The sequence below is a fragment of the Leucopleurus acutus genome (genome assembly GCF_964270905.1).
Source record: "Leucopleurus acutus genome assembly, chromosome: 3".
NCBI classification, from domain to species: Eukaryota; Metazoa; Chordata; class Mammalia; order Artiodactyla; family Delphinidae; genus Leucopleurus; species Leucopleurus acutus.
In genome coordinates, this window is record NC_139145.1 from 100,267,582 (window position 1) to 100,286,226 (window position 18,645).

Below are 18,645 nucleotides of genomic sequence, written 5' to 3' on the forward strand. Positions count from 1 at the left end.
TCAGGATGACTTTAGGCACCCTGTCTGCTGATGGGTGGGGCTGTGTCCCCACATTGTTGGTTGTTTGGCTGGAGGCATCCCAGCACTGGAGCCTGCAGGCTGTTGGATGAGGCCAGGTCTCAGTGCCAAAATGGCAATGTCCAGGAGTGCTCATGCTAAATATTCCCTGGGGCCTCTACTATCAGTGTCCTTATCTCCACAGTGAGCCACAGCCGACCCCCACCTCCCCAGGAGACCCTCCAAGACCTGCAGGTAGGTCTGACCCTGGTTCCTATGGAGTCACTGCTTTGCCCTGGGTTCCAGAGCACATGAAACTTTGTGTGTGCCCTCCATGAGTGGAGTCTCTGTTTACCCCAGTCCTATGGAGCTACTGCACTCAAGGCCCACTGTTCTTCAATACCAAATGCTCTGGGGGCTCTTCGTCCTGATGCCAGACCCCCAGGCTGGGGAGCCTGGTGTGGGGCTCAGAACTCTCACTCCTGTGGGAGAACCTCTGTGATATGTGATATAATTATTTTCCAGTTTGTGGCTTGCCTACCCAGCGGGTATGGGATTTGATTATATGATGAAAGTGCCCCTGCTACTGTCTCGTTGTGGCTTCTTCTTTGTCTTTGGATTATCTTTTTTGGTATGTTCCAGTCTTTTTTTCAGTGGTTGTTTAACAGTTAGTTTTGATTTTGGTGTTTTCATATGAGGAGGTGAGCTCAAGTCCTTCGACTCCACCATGTTTTCCTAATCCCCTCCCTCCCATCTCTTTTGATCCTTAATTTTCTAGATAGTTATTTCGTATCTTCAAACACACCACTTTTCCCATTTACTTTTTTTTTTTTTTACTCACAGTCAGATGGTTAACTACGGAGAAGAAAAAAAAAAGAAGTTGCTGTACAAAAAGGTAGGGGAGGGAGATTCAGTGTTTCTTGGGCAGTCAATTGTTTGCATACTTTAGCTTCACTTCTTACTCCACACTTCTGCCAATGATATAGGACATTCCTTTAATTGCAGTCTCTGCACACATTCTAGAGTTTTGCTTTTTCCAATCTGTTTTTACCATGAAAGCTCTTTCATCTGTCTTACATTGTACAAATTTGTAGTGATGCCTCTCTCAGTCTCTTCATTTTTGTGAGTTTACATCCTGTTCCCTCACCCCAACACACACCTTTTTTATCTTTTTAAGGGAATCTCTAGAGGAGAAGGGGGGAAAATACATGCTTATTGATTTTCCTAACCAAAAATTTTGTGCACATATTGTTAAACAGTTGCAATGTAATGTGTATATGTGTGCTTGGGTCCTGTTTTCATCTGTCCTTTTCAGCATTTTCTGCATTGCTATATTTCTTCATGATTATTATTTTAGTGGATTTTGAACCCATTTTTAAAGAATAGTTTGTTGTATTTTTATTATTATTACTGCAGTCGTTATTATTATTTTAGTTACTGCATCTTTCTCTTTCTTTACCCCATTCTCCATCCCACCATCAAGCACATTTACCTTTCCTCAGGTAACCAATATTAACAACATTGACAGTTTGTGGAACAGTAAGTCTTAATGTTTTCCTGTGGTCGAACTGATTGGCTGAAAGCTATCAAGAAGCACAATTCACCCTACAGGCTGATAATGTTATCAAGAAAGCAATTTCAATTATTTTTGGGTTTTCCATGAAATCTTGTGATTTCAGCTATGTAGTGTAGGTAATATGTTGTATCTCTGTAATGGCTCCCTAGTGTGGGCATCTCCACTTAGTTCTTAGACCGAACTGAACCATGTCTCTTATTACAATTCCTCTGTTTACTGTTTTGCTCAAATTTAGTTCCTAGACTGGCCAAGTTGTCCATGAGGGTTTTTGTCTGTTTCTGATGAAGTATCAACTGGAAGTCAGCTTGGGACAATGGATGTTAGTAACATTTAAGCACTTGTATATCAGACACCAGAGAAAGTCAAGAAGTATGAGAACAATCAATAAATATCAAGAGAAGCATCTGGAACCTTCTTCATATTAGTTTTCTAGTTGACCTAAGCCTAATGAAGAGATCATTTTGGCAGATCACAGATTATAAAATAGATTTTTCTATTAAGTAATATACTTATCATTTGACTTCTTTTCTTTTTCTTTTAGTAAGGCAAGATAAAGAAATAAGTATAGATTTTAGAATGAAGAAGTAAAACTCATTATGTATGTATGATGTAAAACCACAGAAAAAATAATAAGAGTTTAGAAAATATCCTGGATAAATACATCAATATACAAAAATTATACAAATACATACATATATAAACAAAACAAGATAAAGCCCTTGCAAAGAGATATTATTTATACTAACATTCAAAATATGAAGTTCCTGGGAGTACATCTGACATAACAAGACATGTGCAAAACTCCCATGGGGAAAATAGTAAAGCATTATTTTGTGACAATAAGACCTTAATAAATGGAATGATATACAATACACATGGCTTGGGAAACTCAAGATTTTACAGATGCCCAATTTGATCAATCAAATTCCTAACTGTCCATTTTGTTAGGGAGGAGAGAATACTTGACAAAAGATTTTAAAATTATATAGAAAGACAAAGGGCCAAAAACTAAGAATAACAACAGTGTATTTTGGTGCAGGGAAAGTCAAATAGATTGGTGGAAACTTACTACTGAATGTTTAGACCACAGACCCACCTCTTTGGTGACTTGACTTGGGAGGTTGTTAGAAACACAGAATCTCAGATTCCAACCCCAGATCAACTGAATTAGAATTTACTTTAATAAGATAACCTGGAAGAGTGGGGAAATATTTTTTTTAATTAAAACAAAATTTAAAAAAATATATTTTGTCCATGCCACGCGGCATGTAGTTCCCCAACCAGGGATTGAACTCGAGCCCCCTGCATTGAAAGCCTGGAGTCTTAACCACTAGACAGACCACCAGGGAAACCCCAAAGATGGTTTTAGTAAACAGTTCTGGGGCAACTGGTAATTAAACAAGAAAAACGTAATTGTATTGAAAGGTATTGCTTATTTCATATGGTGCAACCATCCCTTACTCTCTGTGATCTACGTTTCTTTAGGAACATTTGAAAAATCAATGAAAATAAAAGGGATGTTTTGAATATCGTTTTCCTAGGTGCATCCGTCATCCATTTGCCTGTAATCTATGAATCATCTTGCTGATAAGGTTTTCTTAGGTATCCCAACATCAGGATGTCTTTATGTGTTTCTAGCATCTCTTGGATCAAGTCTGTATATTATAACAATGATAGTACTGTCACTGCCAATGTAGATGACTAATGTTGTGACTATGCCCCCTCCATGTGGCAGTGATAAAGCTGTATCTAATTATTTTATAGGTGTGCTTTGTATATTTTGTGGAAAAAGAACTGCTGAAGATACTAGAGAAAGGGCAGCTCTTCTACTGACAACTCATAAGGAAATAATTTACCACCTACTTAGGATTAGAAGACAAGCTCATTCTTATAGTCTTCTGAAACAAAATTAGGTAAGAAATGTTTTTTGTCATATTTTAAATGATTTGTACTCTGCCTCCCCAGTTTGCTTGAAAGCTTCTATAATTCTATTCCTTTGGCCTCTAAGAGAAATGCAGTTAGCATTTTCCTTTAGGAAGGTAGTGTGCCAGCCAGCTGTCAGCCTTATGATGTGCCTGATCTCCGATGTCAGGGGAAGCACAATTCAATTTTAAACTAAGTCTTCTGCACAATAGTGCAGCAGGGCTGCCAGCATCTCTCTTTATGTTCCTTTCTTTCAAATTCTCCCTTCTACTCAAACAGTATAGCTTTATTTTTAAATCCTTTGTGTAAGATGAAACCACCACTAACTGACTTTACTTGTCTTTAGTTAAAAATCAATGAATTGACTGAAATAATCTGTATTTCAGCTACCCTTTCTCATTTCTAGAAAATAAAGTACCACTGCTTGTTTAACTTATGACTTGTCTAAACATGTTGAAAGCATTGACTATGAGGCATAACACTCAGACGCTGAAAGGGAACTGTGACAAGTTCAGTCAAAAGGGAAAAGAGGAATAATTTATAAAAGGTGTTGCAGATAATGATGCCAGCCAGTTATTTTAAAATGCATCCATCTCACCTTTTAATGAATTAGATTTGTCAACAGGAAATGTTTTATGCACCACTTCTAATAAAAGTGGCATGCAGTGCTTTGAGGTTGGCTTCTTCAAAGCTAGAGTATCTTCAATTCAAAGGTATTTTTTAAATAATAGATATTAAAAAGTATATTTAAATAATATTAAGGTTGTGACACAAACACCAAATGACAAAATTCAGAAGTTTCAAAGCAGAGGCTGACATGCCATCACTATTTCACATAGTAACTGTTTTTTAAATTAGGAGTGTAACAGACTGATTTGGGGATTGTGTGTCAGTTTAACTTTAGATTCTCTTGTTGTTTTGATTGGTGTCACAACCTTAATGTCAGCTTTTCAAATAGGTTTCCACATTTCCTTTCGTTTGAGGTCATTAAAAAATGCATATGATGAATCTAAGAGGCATAAATAGGTCACACTGAAGTGGGATTCCTTGCTTCTCTGGTATTGAGAGACAGCTAATACCTGCCTTATAAGTGGAAAAAGTTAGCTCATGCATTTTGGTAAATTTCTGTTTTTCAGGAATTTGATTCAGACCATTGTAAACCCAAATAACAAAACATGATGTTGGTATAATTGTTTTCTTGTTCCTCTAATCCAAACCATCCAATCTTGTTGGTTATCATCTCTAGATGTTAAGAATCACAATTCCAACAATTTTTTTTTTCACTAAAAGTACAAGTTAAACCTGGTAATTATTTCAATAGAAGAATCCTTATTCAATATAATTAAGTATAGGTAACACTGCCTTAAATTTTTCCATATGCCAGTCCTTTATAGAAGCACTTTTAAGCAGATTTTTTGGGGGTAAAATCTTAATTTTTAAAGTAACACTTGTTATACAAAGCAAAATGTAGAGTAAAATCTGATATGTTGTGCTGAATGTTAAAAAAAATTCTAGTACCACACTGGACATTAAAGGAGGAGCCTGGAGCCTTCCTTACCCCATTCTGCAAGGAAAGAGAGAAAGGGAGAGAGGAGGGAAATAATAATCTCCCTATCCAAATTCCACCCTTTTCCTTGATTCTCATGCTCTCACAGCGCAGGTCATATGTTGAATATAGTTTTAATTTAGAAAAATAAACATATCAGAATCTGTCCCACAATTGTCTTTTTCATCACCTGTGTTTGAGAAATAAATGGTGAAAAGAGAGGCAAATTATTTACTGATCTTTTCTTGCTGACTCATAAAGATACTGGCCAACCTAAAACACTTCATAGTTCTCATCCCCTCCTTGACTGAACCTGCAGGTTTTATCATTCTTGGTTTTTATCAATGACTGGGGGGGACATTAATCTTTCTTTCCTAGTTGTACTCCATTCACTGCCTTCTATCTCTTTAATTTTCAAGCAGTGTTGAATTTGAGAAATTTCTAACAGTTTTTATTTCTGGTTCTGACTTTACTTTTCTTTCCCACTGAACTCTCCCATATCACATCACTGTTAAATCATCACAATTCTGACAAGTAATATTCTTTCTAAGCCCCAGTCCTCAAGAGCAAGAGGTAATTATGCTGCATTGTACAGTGGTTTGAAAATGTATACAGTTGTCTGTGAAGGTTTTGACCAACTCATCCAAATTCATCTAAACTATGCTAGTGCCCTTTTTTGAACAAATGTTTTAGATCATTATTATTGTTCATACTAATACTAGTTCTGATTTCTATTTGGTAAAAATGGATTTTTAAAACAAAAATGCCTGTTTCTAAATTCAGAGAAAGCTATTCAAATAAATGAGTTGGAACTCAGTATACACCTGCAATATAAAAAAGTTTTCTGGCATAGAAACAAAATAATCTCTTTAAATAGTATAGACCAAAGCCAGCTTTATACAAATTCATTTAGAGTAGTTTCAGATTTATGTAATTAATAAAGTTGGATAGTGGGTCTAACTTATATATTAAATGTCCTTCAGTGTACAGTGATGTTCTAGTGACTGGCTGGAAAAAAATGATAGAATTTTATTTAGTGTTTCTGCTATGTCAGTCAATTCTATAAATGGCTTTCTAATGGGATACAATATATGCTTTTAATAGTTTTCTATAAGATTAAGAGATAATATTTATTGAGTGCTTTCTGTGTTCCAGCGAATATGTTCTAAGTAGTATCATAGAATATGTTCTATGTTCTAAGTAGTATCCATGGATTATCTCATGTAATCCTCATAACAACACTTTAATCTCACTATTTTACAGATATGGTAGAGGCACACAAGAAGGTTATAAAACTAGTAAGTAATGGAGCTAGGATTCCAACACTAGCACTGTTACTCCAGATCTCATACTCTAAGCCCCCGCTACTCAAAATGTGGCCCCAAGCCAGCAGTATCACCATTACCTGGGAACTTGTTAGAAATGCAGACTCTTAGGCTCCACCCCAGTATCATATTATCATGTATAATGTGAACAGGGATCCACTATAGACCCAAGTTATCTTGAAATCACTTGTATAAAGAACAGAAAAAGAAAAAGTCCCAGACCATAAACAGCAAGTCTTTCTCTCTACTGGGCAGCTAACTACTTCAACATCTGAGACTTTCTTGCAATCACATTGCAGCACACTGCCTTTGAGTACAGACTCTGGACCAGATGCCTATGTTTGAATCTCAGCTCCTATTTCTAGCTGTGGGACCCTAGGAGGGTTACACAGCTCTCTGCATCTCAGCTGCATCATCTGGGAAATAAGGTCTAAAACGGTACTTACTTCACACGATCGTTGTGAAGATGAAATGAGTTAATCCATGGAAAGGTTTTAAAACAGAGCCTGATGTGAGATAGGTGAAAAAATGTTATCTACTGTAGTAGTAGTTGTTGTTGTTAGTTATGATTCTTATCTTAGAGTCACATCTCATACTTCTTGGTTATCAATTGGTAATAACTTGACAAATATTTTTGTTAGCAGGGCTTACCACATAAAGGGATATCTTTGATGTTAGAGTCCAAATCATAAACTTTAGTTTTTGTATTTTTCTGAAAACTTTCTCCTTGTGGCACTTCCCGCCTGTGAGTTCTGCTAAATGCCACTTGATTGGGATACTTAACTAGTTAAGTCCAATGCACTCAATTCAAACTCAAAATAAAATATGTAACAGTACAGTGAATTTTAAAATATAGTATATGCTTTTAAACTGAATAAAGATAATAAGGATTGTAAGCCCATTTGGCCAGCCACTGGCATAAGTAGTACAGAAAAATCAGGATGAAGAATATTTATTTGAAGGCTGAATGCTTTGGAAGCTTGTTTGTTTCCTTCTGGGTGGACATAATTCTGAAGTTAATCACGGAAGTCTTCAGGGGGAATAATGGTTTAGTGTGCAAGTACTTACTTAGCAACTATTTAAGAATACATCTAATGTCTGAAGTGAGATTGCATGTTCCTATATAAAATACCATTTTGAAAGCTGATTTGTGAAAGGCACTGAGATAAAGATCCTTGGTGGAAAAAATATCCTGGGAAACTTTTAATTGTCAATTCCAGGACACACACCCAAAAAGTTCAGTTCACTAGGCCTGGGATGAGCCCCCTGCAATGCACTTTTATAACCTTGTAGGTCATAGTTCAAAAAGTTTGAAACATACTGAGTCTTGGTCTCCTGAACTTCCGTGTGACATTACGAACACTATGTTTTCTTATGCATTCCCCTCATATATCTAACCCATCTCTATTCTGGACATTACCATTTGTATAATCCATTCAAAATTGTCATGTCTAGGGGCTTCCCTGGTGGCGCAGTGGTTGAGAGTCCGCCTGCCGATGCAGGGGACACGGGTTCGTGCCCTGGTCCGGGAGGATCCCACATGCCGCTGAGCGACTGGGCCCGTGAGCCATGGCCGCTGAGCCTGCGCGTCCGGAGCCTGTGCTCCTCAACGGGAGAGGCCACAGCAGTGAGAGGCCTGCGTACCGCAAAAAAAAAAAAAAAAAAAAATTGTCATGTCTAAAACTGAATTTGCTGTGCCTTCTTGCTAACATTTTCCTCCTAAGTTTTAAAAATCTATCCATAAACTACTTTTCTGTCATCCAGATTAAAATTTCAGAATTCCTTTGTAATAATTTAGTCCTTACTACATAAATTTCCCTATAGCCTCATCTTACTACCCTGGCCTATCCTGTGGCCCTACCCAGCAGGAAACCTTATGGGCACCCATAGTAGTCACCGCTCCTCAGCTAGCTTCTTGAAGGCTACCATGAGCATGCACTGCATGGTATCTATAGCTGCCTTCTTCAAGACTGTAAGAGCCTTTGACAACAAGATGCCCTGCTCTGTACAATGCCCACCTCTTTTTCTTAGCTATTCCTGTCATCATTACTCACTGTTATTGCCAAGGAAGAGGCACACCCTGGATTTTACCCTTTGCTACTTTCTAATGACATATCCACAAGTTTTCTGCCTCTTATCATGACTATAATTTTCACATCGTCTTGTTTGGTTTTTCTGATGACTTGGGTCTCAAGTCCAAGCTTTTGATGCCTAGGATATGTAACACCTGGCTGGTGTTCTCTCAGCTATAATTGCCTGCCTCACTCAGCGACCCCAAACTATCTAGTTGTACATTGGAAAGTCATTTCAAGAGCTATCTTTCCTTTTCTCGTGTTCCCGTCCTCTTCCTATTCATCATCACCTTCATCTGGATTAATTCACTATCCTCCTAACTGATCATTCTACAACTGTTCTCTCACCCCACACCAAAATCATCTTAACACCCTGTTTGATAAATATTTATAAAGTGGTAGTCATGTACTGCCTTAGTGAAAAACTTTTTATGACTCCCTGTTTTGTATAGGATAGAAGTACAAATATTTTCCTTCTGGAGGAAAAAAGGCCTCAGGATACCCATCTGGCCATAGCATTCCTATTTTACCTTTCACTATTTTCATTTGTGAATTTTCTGTTCTAGTTCCCCAAAGCAGTCCTATATATGCTCCAGGGATGTTCTCACCATTTTAATTACCAGGACCCCTTGTTGGTTGTGGTTCATCATTGTGGAGCAGGCAGCTGTGGCTGAGGTTTAGGAGTAGGGTCCCACTACATACAAAGAAACCTCAAGATGAGGACCTCATCTTGATGTGAGGACACATCCTCATGTGAGGACACATTGGCAATAAGAAGTTAGTAAGAGCCCACACTGTAGAAGAAGAGGGAAATGAACAGGAGACCAACTCATTATTTACTTCTCTACTTACTGTCTGGCTGAGGCTCCTCATGTCCTCCCTTCACTAGTTGTTGGATCATTCTCAGAATTGGAGAGCACGTCAATCTATACACCGTGAGAGACTGTGTCATCAACTGTGGGGCCTGTGAGGCTATGGATTTTGCAAGATCACTGGGCTCCCACCTTTATCTTCCTTTCTCTTGGCGGCTTGACTTCTCTATTTTCCTCTGCCCAAAGGGAATGTCCTTCTGCAGGACTTCTAGATCATTTGTTACTTGTACCACTCAGTTGATACTAAATTAGCTAATGCCTTGTAATATTTTATTTTTGTTTTTGTCTCTCCTGTGTCAAAAGTAATGCTCATTATAATAAGTTCAAACAAAAATAGATTATAAAGAGCAAATCTTTCCTTTTCCCTGTTCCTTTTTAGTTCTACCACCCACAGCTTAGCACTATTGATAGTTTGTTGAGTACCCTTCCTGATTTGGGGGATGATTGGCTTTTTTTCAGAAGTATTATACTGTATCATGATACATATATAATTCTACAACTTACTTTTTAAAATAAAATACTATAGCATTCTGGAAATCTTTCTATCTCATGCCATACAGAGCTAGATTGTCATTTTTTATACGTGTGCTTTCATTTTATATATGTTATATTGATATTTAAAGTACCCCATGTACTGACGTCACATTATATATCCAGTTTGCCCAGGATAGTCCCATTTTAGGCCTTTTATCTCAGTATTTCATTGGTTTAGTGTTTGCCTCAGATTTTTCATTTTTGAATGAAGTATTATTTAATAGTTACATATAAATAAACTAGGAGAGGTTTAGGTAGACCTACACCTTGTGTGTCTACATCCTGGCATGTTCTCATATGTGAGACACCAGTATAGTGAACAGAATTCTCACTTTAACATATGGTTAAATTGGCCAAATCCCATTTATCTTTTCCAGTTCCTTTCCAGAAGTAATATAAGCTAACACATCTTTTTCAAGGAGAGCAGGAAGGGTGCTTGCTGATAAAGTAAATGCACTCTGGCACGAGCAGTTAGATACAGCTAGCTTCTTCAGATCTTAGGGGATGGTGGTGGCAGAACTATTCTATGCTGCCGGCTCTGCTGGCCACTTGATGCGTAGCCAGTTGTACTGAGCCCTGTGGTTACCTTTGCCTGTGGATTGCACATTTCCCATCCTTTATTCAGTTTTGCCAGAGTTAATACAATCTGAGCTCTCTATTGCTGCAAGGATTTTATTACATATCATATGATATAAATCTACAGCTATTTATTTTACTGTTGGGTAACACATTTTTATTTTGTAATAACCATTTTGGTGACAGTGATTTAGAAAAAAACAAAAGAAAATAACAGTGTACATTTAATAGTTAGTACTAAATTTCATTACACTTGCCGAAAAGAATTAATGTGTAACTCACACTATGGGGGCTATAATGATATCACAGAAGACATGAAAACAAGAAGACAAGAGGGACTTCCCTGGTGGTCCAGCGGTTAAGATTCTGTGTTCCCAATGCAGGGGGCCCAGGTTCAATCCCTGGTCAGGGAACTAGATCCCATATGCTGCGGCTAAAGACCCCGCATGCTGCAAGGAAGATCCCGCGTGCCAAAACTAAGACCTGGTGCAGCCAAATAAACAAATAAATAAATAAATAAATAAAAATACTAAAGAAAAGAAGACATAGAAGCATCAACATCTATTGCATAGACTTAAGACCATGCCCGAAAATGCAACATTTTAATACTTAGCTGCAGAAGGTACATTTGTGTACCACTTTATGAAACATGACTTTTCATTTAGATCAAGTGACTGTACTAAATTAATTTCTCTCATCTTCAGCTTCAGGTTTTCTTGTGCATGTGTGAAAGGTGAAACAATAGCTGTTAATGTATTGGCTCTATTAAAAGAACTTTACTAACACTTAAATGATGCCACTTTTACCTCAGTATCATTGGATATTTCTAGTAAAAAAAATCAATTCCAGTAATGGTTCAAATTTCTTGTCTAATACATGGCATCAAAGTAAAGCATTTAGAAGTTCGTTCTGTAAAAGGTGAAACACTTGACATTATCGTGAATACTATTTATTGTAAATTGAATTACAGACTGCAACATACATGATAAAATTGTTTGGTCTTGGTGATATTAAAGATATGTTGGGACTTCCCTGATGGTCCAGTGGTTAAGACTCTGTGCTTCCACTGCTTCCATCCCTGGTCGGGGAACTAAGATCCTGTGCAGACAAAAAAAAAAAAAAGTTGAGGTAGAACATAACATCATAAATTTTTTTGAATAAATTTAGAACCTATAGAGAGAACTATACTTAGAATATGTTGTGATGCACATATTTGTGCAATTCATAATTGCCTCTAAGAAATCTATAAAATCTACCAATCTAAATAGAAGATATAGTTCTAAAAGAGTACAAATATGTTTATACATACATGAAATAACCAGCCTGGAAATTTTTTAACAATATTTATTTATTTATTTTATTTACTTGGCTGTGCCCCATCTTAGTTGTGGCACGTGGGATCTTTGATCTTCCTTGTGGCATGCAGGATCTTTAGTTGTGACCTGTGGGATCTAGTTCCCTGACTAAGGATCAAACCTGGGCCCCCTGCATTGGGAGTGTGGAGTCTTAGCCACTGGACCACTAGGGAAGTCCCCAGCCCGGAAATGTTTATGGTTAGATTGATCTGATAAAATAAAAATAACTTAAGCATGGCAGTATACACTTTCTCTCTAACACATATATATGGAATCTAAAAAAAAAAATGGTTCTGATGAACCTAAGGGCAGGACAGGAATAAAGACACAGATGTAGGATTTTAGAAATTTTTGAGACTTTGAAGAGTAAGTTTGTAAATCAATGAAAATATCCTACCATGGTATTAAATACTTTCATAAAAATGTTCTCTAAATTTTGGTGCAGTTTCTGCAAAATCTACTGGAAATTTTTAGTCAAAGCATTTAACAAGTAGAAGGCAAAAAATTCAGTTTATGTGAAGCTTTTAGGGAATTGCAATTATTGAACACAAAGCTTGCAAATAGGAGGACCTTGAAATGTTTCTCCGTGAAATCAAATGGGAAACTGAACAAATTAATTTATAAGAACTCGAATGATGTATAAAATTTAATTGTGAAATTCCATAATTGTGTTTTGAAATACCTACGCTTATGGGGAAAATATTTTGATGGAGTTCATATTTTTAATTGAATAAATTTATATTATGGTTCAGAATGAAGTTAACCTGGAAAAGCCTACAAGTTTGCAGTACCTAAATTTAGCAAAACATAAAAATAGAACTACCATATGACCCAGCAATCCTACTACTGGGCATATACCCTGAGAAAACCATAACTCAAAAAGAGTCATGTACCACAGTATTCATCGCAGCTCTATTTACAATAGCGAGGACATGGAACCAACCTAAATGTCTATCGACAGATGAATGGATAAAGAAGATGTGGCACATATATAAAATGGAATATTACTCAGCCATAAAAAGAAATGAAATTGAGTTATTTGTAGTGAGATGGATGGACCTAGAGTCTGTCATAAAGAGTGAAGTAAGTCAGAAAGAGAAAAACAAATACTTTATGCTAACACATATATATGGAATCTAAAAAAAAAATGGTTCTAACGAACCTAAGGGCAGGACAGGAGTAAAGACACAGATGCAGAGAATGGACTTGAGGACACGGGGAGGGGGAAGGGTAAGCTGGGATGAAGTGAGAGAGTAACATTGACGTATACACTACCAAATGTAAAATAAATAGCTAGTGGGAAGCAGCCTCATAGCACAGGGAGATCAGCTCGGTGCTTTGTGACCACCTAGAGGGGTGGGTTAAGGAGGGTGGGAGGGAGACGCAAGAGGAAGGGGATATGGGAATATATGTATGCATATAGCTGATTCACTTTGTTACACAGCAGAAACTAACACACCATTGTAAAGCAATTATACTCCAATAAAGATGTTTTTAAAATAAATAAATAAATAAATTTAGCAAAACATTGAAAATAAGCATATATATTTATTTGATAAATTTGTCTTATGTTATTAGTCCAAAAAGGCACTTTGCATACAGGCAAAAAAAAAGAAACTGTAAAAATATTTTGGCTAGAGTATTTATGTATTTCATTATTAAAAATTAAAATTGGTGATATTTTCCACTAGTGAATTTGCTCTGAACTTAATAAATTTACCAGGTAGATTTGCACCTGAGAAAGAGTATACAGAAGAGTCACTTGAAGGTGTCAACAACTTAAAATTTACTAACCATAAAGTGTATCTTGGAAAATTATAAAAATAATACAATCATATTTTTAAAAATACATTCTTCAGAAAAATAACTGAGAGGCAGACACAACTAAGAAATTGATTAAAGTATATGAAATGTACCAAGAATCATCTGTTTTTATATTTTTAATGTTAAAACAATATAAAGATTTTTTTACTTCAATGGGCATAGATATAGGAATTTTTTGAAAGAATGTTATTTTGAATATAAGTATTACCTAGGTCCACAAATATTATAAAGCTACTTACTTGATTTGTAAGTATCCATCTCAAAAAATTACATAATTTAAATTATTTTCAGTACCCTTTTTACTCCAAGAAAAAAGGTCCTAGTTTGAATGAATAAATTCTATAATCCTTTGATGTATATGTGCTTCATCCCCTCCCTCCCAAATCCCATTTCCCCTTTTCCAAATGATTGCTTTATTGTAATCCTTATACTTCAAATTCATTATTTCCAAAATGAACACTCCCTTTCCCCCTACAAATTAAAAATGTAGCTCTTTCCTGTGATTTTTCTCTTTCGCTTAAGAGTATGTCTTTTCTACCAGTCATTTAGAGTTAAAATCTTGCTATAAACACTGATTCCTCTCTCACCTTAACAAAGATCATTCTGGTGGTAGGATAGAGAATGAATTAGGAGATAATGCTAAAAATAGGGAAACACTTTAGCAAACTGCTGTACTAATCCAGCAGTTTGGATTTTGGATTTACACAGAAGCAATATGAGAACAGGGTTGTATATGACAAATATGAAGGCAAACTAACCATCTGGCTATGGGACTGGTGAGAGAACATTAGAACATGGCGGATGGCTCCCACATTTCTGACATGAGTGCCTAGGTTGATAGTGGTGCTGTTAACTATCAGAGGGACCTAAAGAAAATGAAGACCTTTTAGAGGGAAGATAATAAAATTGTTTGGGGCATGTTGAGTTTAGGTGCCTGTGGGACATCCACGGGAGTTATCCAGTGTGGAGTTGGACAGTTAGAACAGGAGCTCCAAACACAGGTTGTAGCAGAAGACATGGATACTGATGAAATTGTTCACTTAGAGGACCACAGGAAAGAGACAGAAAAAGGGACTGGTAAAGGAAACTGAGCTGTGGTGTCCAGGACAGATTTAGGGAGAAACAGTGCCCTAATAGCACTTCCTTTGGGGAAGGAAGTGCCTGTGACCAGTGTGGAGTGTAGCAGTTTGGACAGAAGACTGACATTTGGCAATTTTGAGGTTCTATAACTATAGGAAGAATTCAGGCCTAGCTTAGGAAATGTTCCCAGAAATATCATACCATTTGAAACTTTTAGATTTAAGTTTAATAAATTAAGCTTCAAAGATATAATAGTTTATGTATAGTTTTGCAGGTAACATTTATTCTACTACTCCTCTACAAACTTATTATCATTATTCATTTTTACTTTGACTTTTTTCAAAGTTTCACATTGTGTGTACAAGGGCATGTTGATTAGTATAGAGTGGACTTTCTAATATCTTGTCAAGAATGTCAATTTTATTATAATTTCACACATAGAACTATTCTAGAAATTTGACTTTGAAGTTGAGTCAATCCAAAACAATTAAAAAAATCTCTTTATTTTTCATTCTTAGGATTGTTTCTCAATGGTATCTATGCATAAAATTTTAATGTTTTTACATTTTATTTTTACTTATTAGTTTTTTCAAAGAATGTGTTCTGTATTTTTAGACTTTATTTAGTAATTAAAGCACCTAATTTAAGTAGTTTTCTTCCTATAGTCCATGCCTCCACATTGCCTCTTATATGTTAATTTTGGTCCCTCAGCTTTGGTATATGATTCATCTTTTAGTAGAAAAATACTGGGTTCTTTCATCACAATTACAGTCATTGGTCTGATAATCCTATGAGTCAATCTACACAAAACAAGAAGCTCATATCAAACTCGTGGCAGGTTTAGTTAAAATTAAAATGCACGCTCAACTGTAGAGATTGTCAAGTGTGGAAATAATATTTGTCCAGCTGGACAGCTTTCTTTTGTAGTTGCTAAATGAAAGTTGAGATTCTGTCTGCTCCTTGAAAGCTTCTGTGTCATGAAGGTAATTTGGACTGTTTGTGGTTTGACAGGGATTATTAAAATCAGATGAAGTGAAGGGAAGCAAGTGTGAGAAAGCAAAATTGACACTGACACTCTCTATTATTTGCAGCTTGGATCATGATGACTATGTTGATATGATAGATTCACTGTTGAGATATGTTAAGCAGCAAATAAAGTAAAAAGCAAGAATAGTGATGGATTTTCAGATTTAACATGAAGAAATCCAATATTTACTTTCACTGATTACTTTTTAAATAGGTTTTCAGGTCATTTCATATGAATTTATTTATAACCAACAACAAATTATCCCTCTATTGAACTATAGAATTAAAAAGTATACTGCAAAGGCAGGATAACAGGAAATTAAATATTAAAGAAATAGATCACATGATTAAAATAATAGAATTTTTAAACTAGAAGGGTCCTTAAAGATCGCTTTTATCTGATTTCCTTTTTTAGTAGATGGAAACTAGAAAGTTTTAAGGTATCACATTTAAATGTTATTTGATAGCATAAATAAATGTAAAATCTAATTTTTCACCATAAATATATTTTCTTACCTTTTCACAGTTATTATAGTATATTATAGTTATATGTTTTCTATAAATAGTATTATCTACTTTAATGAAGTAAATGCCTTCCATAAACATGACCTTCTACTGAAAGCATTCTTAGTAGAAGGAGTTATAGCAAAAGGCTATTTCAAGATGCCAACCAAGGACAGTTATAGTAGAAAAATATAAATAAATATGACGAATACATATATATAAAACTAGGTGAAGAACCTGGAGTTATCCTATGCATTGTGGAAAACCTTCAGTGGTATTTAGGCAGGGTAGTGAAATGATCTGAATTGGTTTGTAACATGAGAAGTCTAATGCCAGTGTGCAAGGCGGATATCATCCAGGTTTCCTACAATTCGGTTCAACGGTTCTAACACTAACTACCTGGAGTTAGCACAGTCATTGCAAGTGAAAGGCTTAGTCCTGCAAGACTGCCCCCACTTCAGACGTGAGCAAGTGAGGTCTCCAGGGATACCCGCTTCTGCCTGGCTGACTACAAATTCAGCAGCTCCCACAGGTTCAGTAATTCATTTGAATGACTCACAGGACTCAGGAAAGTGCCATACTTCTGATTACAGTTTTATTAAAAAGGATACAACTCAGGAACAGTCAAATGGAAGAGACACATCGGACGAAGTAAGGAAGGGGGTAGGAGTGGCAAAAACCAAATATGTATTTTATACCACAAATATGTATTTATGTATCTTGGAGACAGATAGTGTTCCAGATTTGGGGCGCTGGTGCAGAAAGAAGGAGAAGTCAAATTTGAGAGCAGTGGTGACCATTTAAGATATTAGGAAGAGAAAGGGTCAAAGAATTTGATGACCGTTTAAAACAGGGGTCAGCAAACTTTTTCTATTAAAGGCCAGATAGTAAATATTTTAGGATTTGTGGGCAGCATATGGCCACTGTAGTATATTCTTTTTTGTTTGTTTTTTAATTTTTACAACATGTTAGAAATGTAAAAACTATCCTTAGCTTGTAGGCCATAGAAAGCACAGACTGCACCATAGTTTGCTGACCCCTGATTTAAAATACTAGGCATGGAAGAGGGAGATTAGGTAGGTGGTGACCCTATGACATAGGAAGAAAAGTTATTTTAAGAAAAAGATTTTTTTTTTCTTAAGATTATTTATTTATTTTTATTTTTGGCGGCGTTGGGTCTTCGTTGCTGTAAGCGGGCTTTCTCTAGTTGCGGCTAGCAGGGGCTACTCTTCGTTGCGGTGCACCGGCTTCTGATTGCGGTGGCTTCTCTTGTTGCGGAGCACGGGCTCTAGGCGCGGGGGCTTCAATAGCTGTGGCGCACGGGCTTAGTTGCTCCGCGGGCTCGAACCTGTGTGCCCTGCATTGGCAGGCGGATTCTTAACCGCTGCGCTACCAGGGAAGTCCAAGAAAAAGATTTTGAATTAAATGTTGAACATATTGAGTTGAAGGGACCTTTGGATCAGCAAAGTGGAATTGTCTAGTAAGTGCTTGGATGTATGTGTGGGGTTTTAGAGAATTAGACACATAGACCTTGAATTTTCAGCATCAAGATAATAGATGAAAGAGGTTGTGAAAAGCATGCAGAATAGGAAGAGAACCAGTAACTCCAGCATGAGATGGGTAGGAAGAGAAGCAAAAGAGAAATTTCCATAGTCCGCTTCCCAACTCAGGCAAGGGAAATAAGGAGATTTGGGAAGACTGAAAAATGAAACTAATAGGAAAAGATTTTTGAGGTCTGAGGAGAAAGTCCAATGAATAAAAATAAAACAAAAATTTTTAAGTAAAACAAATCTACTACAGTAAAATTATGTAAAAGGAAGCAGTTGCTTTGAATGAAAAATGCTCAAGGAAAGTATTTAAAATGAGAAGCAGGTTTAGAAAGAACTCTGTGGTGAATATCAGTGTTCAATGGCAGAGATGAGAAAGGAGCCAATCAAGATGTTTATTAGTTTAATAAAAACTACTCTGGTCAATTTAAACAAACAAACAAAGTGGCTGTTGGGCGGTTGAGCAGGGAAAGGATTTATTATATGTATCTCACAGAACCAAAAGGAAGCTGTATGAGCAATCAGTCAGTCAGAGGAGGACAGGAACTGGGCAATTACAGGGGTCTCAGCCAAAAAAATCCATGCATCTTTTCTTGGGAGGCTGGAAGTATCATGATTGGTTTACTACCAGTGATTCCCTGTCCCTGCCTTCATTCCAGATTTCAAAATTTATTTAGTATGCATCTGATGGTTCAGCTTGGCTCAGATTTCTAACCCTGAATCAATTAGTTATGACCAGGAAAGCTGGGTCCTTTAGCATAGAAAATGCACCACCATTGTACATCTGATATTGTATATCAGATAAAAAAAGAAATATGAGCTGGCCAACTACCCAAAGTGGGGCCTCCAACCAGGAACCTCTGAATAAATGATGTGAGAAACTAGAAG

At 36.5% G+C, this 18,645-nt stretch overlaps 1 protein-coding gene across 2 annotated transcripts in view; it reads left to right on the forward strand.

The window, feature by feature from the left end:
• Positions 1-18,645, forward strand: part of KIAA0825 — a 405,751-nt gene that overhangs the window by 27,148 nt on the left and 359,958 nt on the right. Inside the window, exons 1-2 of one of the 2 annotated variants that reach the window (XM_082836447.1) lie at positions 848-892; positions 3,338-3,486. The gene's annotated coding sequence lies outside the window, so the exon portion shown is untranslated. Of the gene's footprint in view, positions 1-847; positions 893-3,337; positions 3,487-18,645 lie in introns of those variants that run through there. The other variant, XM_082836448.1, reaches the window with a different exon arrangement.